This window comes from Mandrillus leucophaeus, unplaced genomic scaffold (genome assembly GCF_000951045.1).
Source record: "Mandrillus leucophaeus isolate KB7577 unplaced genomic scaffold, Mleu.le_1.0 Scaffold404, whole genome shotgun sequence".
NCBI classification, from domain to species: Eukaryota; Metazoa; Chordata; class Mammalia; order Primates; family Cercopithecidae; genus Mandrillus; species Mandrillus leucophaeus.
In genome coordinates, this window is record NW_012104299.1 from 1062645 (window position 1) to 1071719 (window position 9075).

Consider the following 9075-nt stretch of genomic DNA (forward strand, 5'->3'; position numbering starts at 1 on the left):
TTTTTTTTTTTTCTATTTTTAATTAATTTTTGTTTTGAGACAGGATCTTATTCTTTTTCCCAGGCTGAAATGCAGTGGGGCAGTCATGGCTCACTGCAGCTACAACCTCTGGGGCTTAAGCAATCCTGCTGCCTTAGCCTCTCGAATAGCTGAGGCTATAGGCGCGTGCCACCATGCTCGGCTGATTTTCTTCTTTTTTGTAGAAACACAGTCTCACTATGTTGCCTACGCTGGTCTCGGACACCTGGGCTCAAGCGATCCTCCTGCCTCAGCCTCCCAAAGTACATGTATTAATCCTTCTTTCCTTTTTATGTTTGAATAATATTCTACTCTAAGAATATACCACATTTTGTTTATTCATTTATCAACTGATGGATATTTGGGTGGTTTCCTCTTTTTGGATGTTATGAATAAGGCTAGTATAAACATTTATAGACAAAGTTTTGTGTGGATATATGTTCTCATTTCTTACCTTGGAGTGAAACTACTGGGACACATGGTAACTCTATTTAACGTTTCGAGGAATTGTCAGACAGACTGTCTTCCAGCATGTCTATACCATTTTATATTCCCAGCAGCAGTGTTGAAGGTTCTGACTTCTCTACATCTTCACCAATACTTGTTACTATTTGTCTTTTTTTTATTATTGCTATTCTTTGGGGCATGAAGTGATATGTCATTCTTGTTTTAATTTGTAGTTGCTTAAAGACAGTGATGTTGAGCATCTTTTCATATGCTTTTTGGCCTTTTGTATATCTTTTTGAAGAAATGTCTATTCAGGCTCTTTGCCCATTTTACAATTGAGTTTAATTATCCATTTATTATTGGGCTATAAGAGTTATTTATATATTCAAGATATAAGTCTCCTATCAGAGATATGATTTGGAAATATTTTATCTCATTCAGCACATACCAAGGGCTTAATTAAATTTTGTCAAATAAATATTAGAACATCCTAAATTATATTTTCACTACATTATTGTTGTAATTTTAGAATTTAGCCAATTATATACCAATTTTAATTTCCCTCCTTAAATAATTAAAATGTATTAAGATAAATTGATAAATGTCTCATTATTTTAATACCTTTAAATTCATCATTATTATTGGTGAGGTGTTTAAAATCTGTCATTTAAACAAATGGACAAATTACAAAAACATGGAACACGTTTTTTGTTTAAAAAATTAATATTTGATTTTTAAATTTTATAGATGGAAAAAGTGGAGGCAGATCTAACTAGATCCAAATCTCTTCGTGAGAAACAGTCAAAGGAGTTTTTATGGCAACTGGAGGACATCAGACAGCGGTATGAACAACAGGTTGGTCTTTCATTTTGATGCTGCCATTAAATTTTTAAAATACATATATACTTTCTCTTTTAAAAATTGCTATCACAAAATATCTGCATAATGAAAATATTACTAAGAGCTGTTATTACCAACATATTTAAAATAATGTTTGTGTCAATAAAATCTGTAAACAGAATTTTAACACTCCACTGAAGTGTATTCTGACAGTTTGTTTTATCTGAATGTTTGATTGAAACATCGATTGTAATTGATGAGACTGGGTAATTTCTAAGAAAAGAGCTTTGATTGGCTCACAGTTGTGCATGTTGTACAGAAAGCATAGTGGCCTCTGTTTCTGGAGAGGCCTCAGGAAGCTCCCAATCAAGGCAGAAGGAAGCGGAAGCAAGCACCTTACATGGCAAAAGCAGGAGCCAGCGAGCGAACCAGCGAGACAGAGAGAGAGAAGCGAGGAGGTGCCGTACACTTTCAAATGACCAGATCACTCGTGAACTCAGAGTGAGAGCTCACTTATCACCAAGGGGATGGCCCAAACCATTCATGAGGGATCCGCTCCCATGATTCAAACATCTCCCACCCCATGATCCACCACCTCCAACACTGGGGATTACATTTCAACATGAGATCTGGGTGGGAACAAGTATCCTAACAATGTCAGTAATTCTTCTGTCCTGTCAGAGCACTAGTTAAACCTCCATTAATTTGAGAAATAGGGCTGAGTACTTACTATGTGCCAGGTGCTGTCCATGGTGTGAGGGAGAACAGCAACAGAGAGCATGCCTCCTCTCTCATGGAGTTTGCTTTTTGGTGACTAATCAGTCTACAAATTAAAAAGTGAAATAATTTTGAAGAGTGAGTTTTATTATGATTATTATTATTATTATTATTTTTGAGATGGAGTCTCAGTCTCTCACCCAGGCTGGAGTGCAGTGGCGCCATCTTGGCTCGCTGCAACTGCCACCTCCTGGGTTCAAGTGATTCTCCTGCCTCAGCCTCCCGAGTAGCTGGGATTACAGGCACACGCCACCACGCCCAGCTAATTTTTGTATTTTTAGTAGAGACGGGGTTTCACCATGTTGGCCAGGCTGGTCTTGAACTCCTGATTTCAGGTGATCTGCCCACCTCGGCCTCCCAAAATGCTGGGATTACAGGTGTGAGCCACCACACCCGGCCTAAAGAGTGACTTATGTAGAAGAAAAAATGGTACCTTTATAGCCTTTGCCAGATGGAGGGTGGGAAGGGGATTACCAGCCTTGAATAACTGATCAGGGAAACCCTGATATTTGTGCTGAGTTCTAAAAACTAGGAAGGAGCCAGCCATGAGCTCTGGAGAAATAGTATTCCAGTCTGAGGGAACAGCACGTTCAAAGATCCTGAGAAGAGAGCAAGCTGGAAGTGTTCAAGGAAGATAACTGATGATGAAGACCAGATTAGCCAGAGTATGAGGAGAAAAGTTCCTGCTGTGGGAGATGAAGGGGAAGAGGGAGGTTAGGACCAGGATGTGTAAGGAGTTGAGATTTTGTCCTCAGTGGTCTGCCTCTTACTTAGTAATACAAAGTTTTATTTTCTTCTTTTAAAAATATATTTCTACTTATTCCCAAAATACTTAAAATTACTATTAATTTTTAGCTTGGTTTTCCTTTGGTAAACATGATCCTAAACCTCAGTGGCTTAGAACAAAAAAGGCTTATTTCATACTTATGTCATGTGTCCTTTGAGGACTGACTGCAGCTCTGACCCATGTCATGTCATCTTGAGTCCAGTTTTTAGAATGAACTATCTGGAACATTGCTATGGGAAATGGAAAAGGAAATATTTTCAGCATCTGCTGGCTTCTAACATTGACCCAGAAGTAAGTTTACTCACATTTTATTGGCCAAAGCAAACATGGCCTCCCTGGTGTAATCCTCCGCCTGGAAGGAGCATCACAGAGAAGACCATCAAATGGGGTTAGCATAAAACAGTTTACCATGCTGACTACAATTGCAAACTTAGAAAATGTAAAAACATAGAAGATGCTGGAACTGGGTGTTAAAGGTACATTCTTTATCAAGCAGCGCAGGTGTTATGACACAGGACCAATAAAAAAGGAAATGTAGTCTTGGCAGACAAAATATTCATCATTGAACAATATGTACATAGACACAATAATTAGATGACATTTATTGTTTTCAACTTTAAAAACTAGCTTAGGGTTACAGAACAGGGCATAGATGTTACCAACTGTATTAGTCTGTTCCCACACGGCTAATAAAGACATACCCGAGACTGGGTAATTTATAAAGGTAAGAGGTTTAATGGACTCACAGTTCCACATGGCTGAGGAGGCCTCACAATCATGGCAGAAGGCAAAGGAGAAGCAAAGTCACCTTTTATATGGTGGCAGGCAAGAGAGCTTGTGCAGGGGAGCTCCCATTTATAAAACCATCAGATCTTGTGAGACTTACTTACTAACACGAGAACAGTATGGGGGAAACTGCCCCCATGATTTAATTATCTCCACCTGGTCCCACCCTTCACACGTGGGGATTATTACAATTCAAGGTGAGATTTGGATGGGGGCACATCCAAACCATATCACCAGCCTTGCTCTTCTAACAGTAAAGGTTAAGATGGTCTAGGTATGGAAGTGGAAGAAAGGGATGGAGGGCCTGGGAGGGGAAGGGTGAGAGCACTGAGGTATTATCATGAAGTGTGGGTTTGAGCAGCTGCCCATGTAATGAAACAAAACACAGAGGTTTTAGTATATTCCTCATTACAGGAGGAACTGAGAGGAATGGAGTAACTAGTAAAATGGTGACAAGAGTGGGAGAGAGGAGCGAGGGAGTGTAAATGAGCTAAATCCCCATTTGTCCTAGTAGAAAACCTATAAGGAGTGTCTAGCTTTGGTAAATAGAGAGCTCTGTAGCATGTTTTGTAGAGGCAGGGAAGTAATCACCAGAGAAAGGAGCACAGACGTGTTTTAAAAGAGTTGCCACTAGTACAGGAGTGGGATGGGGCAAGGACCTGTTACTTTTTGTTAGAAGACGAGGTTTACCATTTTATTTTTAAAAATCATGTGTGCACATATACAGACACATATGCACATATGAATATGTATACTTTATATTTACATATTCATATATAAGATATATATGTTCTGTTCCCAAAAAAAATTCATATAGATTTTAATCCCCAAATTTTATTTCTTAGAACCTATCCTATAGAAATATTTATACATGTGCAAAAAGATGCATGTTCATCCATGTTTTGGGAGGATTATTTGTAATATTGAAAAAAGTTGTAAATAAAATGAATGATTAAATAAATTATGCTGGCTGGGCGTGGTGGCTCACACCTGTAATCCCAGCGCTTTGGGAGGCCGAGGCAGGCAGATCACAAGGTCAGGAGATTGAGACCATCCTGGCTAACACAGAAAAACCCCGTCTCTACTAAAAATGCAAAAAATTAGCCGGGCTTGGTGGTGGGTGCCTGTAGTCCCAGCCACTCGGGAGGCTGAGGCAGGAGAATGGCGTGAACCCGGGAGGCGGAGTCTGCAGTGAGCCGAAATGGCACTACTGCACTCCAGCCTGGATTTGACAGAGCGAGACTCTGTCTCAAAAATAAATAAATAAATAATGCCAAATACCTACTGTGGAATACAATATACTTATTAAAAAGATTGATATAAATCTGAAGGTGCCAACATATGCAGATTTCTAAGACATGTTGGTGAGGGAAATAAAGCACTTCTTAGAACACTTTGTATATTATGATCCCATTGATGTAAAATTAAAACATTGTGTCTCAAAGTTAGATATGTAAATTCAGTGAAAAAATTCTGTAAGATTATACATGACTATGGAATTGGCCTGGAATTATGGGTTAGGGTTATGATAAATTGAGACTTTCATTGTATGCTCTAAATAACCTTTTTTACTTCAAATTTCATAATGAGCATATGTTATGCATTACTTGGATAAGTAAAACATTAAAATTATGAATGCTAAGAAACAATACAATGGAATAAATATTTTGGAGCATTTATATTATATTCTTTTTTTTTTCTTAGAGATGGGGTCTTGCTCTGTCTCCCAGGCAGGAGTGCAGTGGTGCGATTATGGCTCACTGCAACCTTTAACTCCTGGGCTGGAGCAATCCTCTTACCTTAGCCTCCCAAAGTACTGGGATTACAGGCATGAGCCACTGTGCCTGGTCTGTATTGTATTCTATAGCATTTTAAGTGGGTAATAAATTTGGATTAATGAAATAGAAAATAAATTCAAACAATTTATATGCAATGTAAAAAAATAACCAATAAGTGAAAAGCCTAAAAGAGAAGAAAAGATAGAAGATAGAGCTGACACATTATTTTCAACAGTGCCAAAGTATGGATAACTTCAGACTTTCTAACTGCAAAAGCCAGTGCAATGGAGTTATTTTATCAGATTTTTTAAAAAATGGTTTTATATGAAAATGAAGTAGTTAATTTCCGATTAATATGTGATGGCGACTGAAAGTCATTCTAACACATGCCAAATTAAAAATATGTATTTCTCCTGAAATACACTTTTATCTAAAGAGCCATGGAGGGTGTTTTCCACAACTTTAGTAATGGGAGGAAGTGGCTTGGAAACTGGTTTTAGAAACTAGGTTCAGAAAACTATATGAAGAAAGCTGGAATTGGGGAGTAAGGGGTGGTAAGAGGGAGGGAAACAGAGGTAATTATTAATCAAATGTAAATAAAAATATTAAGGAAGGGCAATGAATGTTACTTTTTATTATGCTATAGTTACAAAGTATAATTTAGGTATTTTGGGATTAAAAACAATATTAGAAGCACTAAGAAAAATAAGAAAAATGTCAGCTCCTCTATGTAAACTGATGAAGGAACAGGGGAGAAGGGAAAACCAAATTTAAAGCTCTTTATGTAACACAAATGGTAATCAGAGGTTATTATACTATAGGGTGAGTATAAGATGTAACAGAATTCTCTGTGGGAGTTTTAAAATTATATTCCCGTTTTGATGATAATCACATGGGTCACAAATTTATAACCAAGTGTGGCCAAATGATGTCAGCACCTGATTTGCATTTATGTTGTAGTTGTTTTGGCACACCACTGACTTTGAAAGTCAGACACAATAAGAAAAAACACGAAGGAAAATTTAAATGCATTTGACTAAATAATAAAAAGTATTTTGAGTTAAAAAAGTAATTGAAGAAATAATTGAAGCAGATATCTTAGGCAAAGAGTAACTCTTCTTATAAAATTAATAAATGTGTAATATATAAAGATAATTAGCAGATAAATATAGTAATTAGCATAAATCATAAGAAAATCATTAATGTCCCAATAAGTGACCTGGCAAAGGAAAGAAAGAGATAAGAAATGAATCAAGTGAACAGCTGTGTAGAAACATCTTTAGCCTTGGTGTTAATAAAAATGCAAATTAGAATTAACCATGATGTGCCATCTAAAGTCGGTAAAAGTTTAGTGAAATTGGTACTTTTATACATGCTAGTGGCATTATAGGCTTTTTGGAAAGGATTCTGGCAGTTTGTATCAAGAGTCATGAAAAGTGCTTACACCCTCTGACCCAATTATCCTTAACCTCAAAAATCAGACAGAAATATAAAAACAATGTTGTTAATTATTTTTTAGAGAATGAAATCATGGTGAATTCTTTTTTTGTATACCCCCTATTATCCACATTGTGACAGTTTCACTCTTTCAATGTAAAAAATGTATATAAATTTGTCTGGAAGCATATTAAACTTCAAAGGCTTTTCTCAGAATGATAGATTTTAAAATCTATCAAATTTTTGTCTTTGTATTTTCTTGATCAAAAATAATACTAACACAGGAAGGGATACTGATGAATTCTTTAAAGAACTGATACTATTAATGGAAGGCATATACCACTGCATCAATTTTTCTTTTTTTTTTTTTTCATGAAAAAGAGATGATACAAATGTAGTATATAACAGGAATATAAAAAACACACACAAGCGTACCTCAGGTGAGTGCAGATTTCACCTGTTTTTATTCTTTCTATATCTAGAGGCCTATACATTAGAATCAACGCTGAGAACGAAGATCCCAGGTGGTAGTTCACCAAGGAAAGATGAAGGCAGGAGTATGAACTAGTACATTTTAGGAGAATATTTATTGATGTGACAATATACAAACATTTTTAGTTAGCTTTTTTTTTTTCCAGCAGAATATTGTATTAACTGTAATGGTATTTCCCCTGACCACTCCACAAATTGTTCGGATTTTTTCCTGTGGAAGTTTATCATGACAAACGATAGGCATACAGTAGTGAGCTCTACAAGCCAGCATGAGTACACTAAGAATGAAGCCGATTACACTAAGCTCATTTGCTTCTTTGAACAGGGTAGCCAGGCTGGTAGATAAGGAAATAGGAGTAGATGTAATATATCTGGCTTTCATGGAGCCATCTGACGGTGTCTGCATGAAGGCAGTTTGGGGAAATATGGTTCGAATATTGGTACCTTTATGTGGTTAAGTGATAGTTCAAAGGGCCATCTCTGAATGATTAGTGTCAACCTGAAGTGAGATTTCTGTGTCTCTCAGTCAGTCGAGGATGATAAGGGATTAAAAAAAAAAGTTTAAAGTTTCCCAATGCTTAGAGTTCTGAGGAATAGTTAATATGCAGGATTAAAAAAAAATGAGTTTTCTGCAGCTTTAAACAGGCTGGAATTAAGAAGATTACATTTATTGGGGTTGAATATAAAATGCCATGCTTTGGTTTAGAAAATCAGTTGCAAAAGTAGAAGGAAGACAGAGAGCCACAGAGATAAGGGGAGTGTGGTGCCTGGGACACAGGGGACAAGAGAGCTAGCAGATACAGTCCCAGGTATTGTTTATGTTTCAGGTCACATAAGGAATAGGTCGATTTTGGTCACCACATTTTAAGCAGGCCACTGACAAACTTGAACATGTTCAGAAAAGAGTTTTCAGAATATAGAAAGGTCTGGAACTATGTCAGAGGGGATATTTAAAGGGAGGATTGCATATCTCTCTGTAAATTTAAGGTCTGAATTTCAGGGAGCATTGGGCTTGGTCTGTGTGATAAAAATCCTAAAAACCCACAGTTATTAGGATCTACCCTGGACCAGGCTACTCTGCATGCTTTACACATATTCAGCCACTCCCCATCTTCACAGTTGATATATATATATAATTTTTTAGACAGAGTCCCGCTCTGTCACCCAGGCTGGAGTGCCAGTGGTGCAATCTTGGCTCACTGCAACCTCTGCCACCCAGGTTCAAGCGATTCTCCTGCCTCAGCCTCCCAAGTAGCTGGGATTACAGGTGTGTGCTTCCCCTCCTGGCTAATTTTTGTATTTTTAGTAGAGACAGGGTTTCGCCATGTTGGCCAGGCTGGTCTCAAACTCCTGACGTCAGGTGATCTGCCCGCCTCTGCCTCCCAAAGTGCTGGGATTACAGGCGTGAGCCACTGCGCCTAACCCACAGAAATCTTGTGAGATAGCTGCCACTGTTTATTGTTTTCATCTTCTAGTTGTAGAAACTGAAGTATCCATTTAAGGAAGTGGCCCAGGGTCCCACACAGTTCATACAACCCTGCTCTTGACCCCACTCTAAATGCACTCCCACAGAGTTCCAGGGGGCAGAAATTGAACCCATATATAGATGGTACCGTGAGGAATATTTCGTATTGTTTCAAGGTAGTTCTTTTCTGAAGAACTCTTCCTTCAAATGTGCAACAGTTTTTCTTGTGAGAAAGTAAGTTTCCAGTG

General features: G+C 37.7%; 1 protein-coding gene across 2 annotated transcripts in view; it reads left to right on the forward strand.

The window, feature by feature from the left end:
* CEP112 (centrosomal protein 112kDa) overlaps nt 1–9075 on the forward strand; it is a 587957-nt gene that overhangs the window by 260639 nt on the left and 318243 nt on the right. The gene's annotated exons all lie outside the window — the stretch shown is intronic.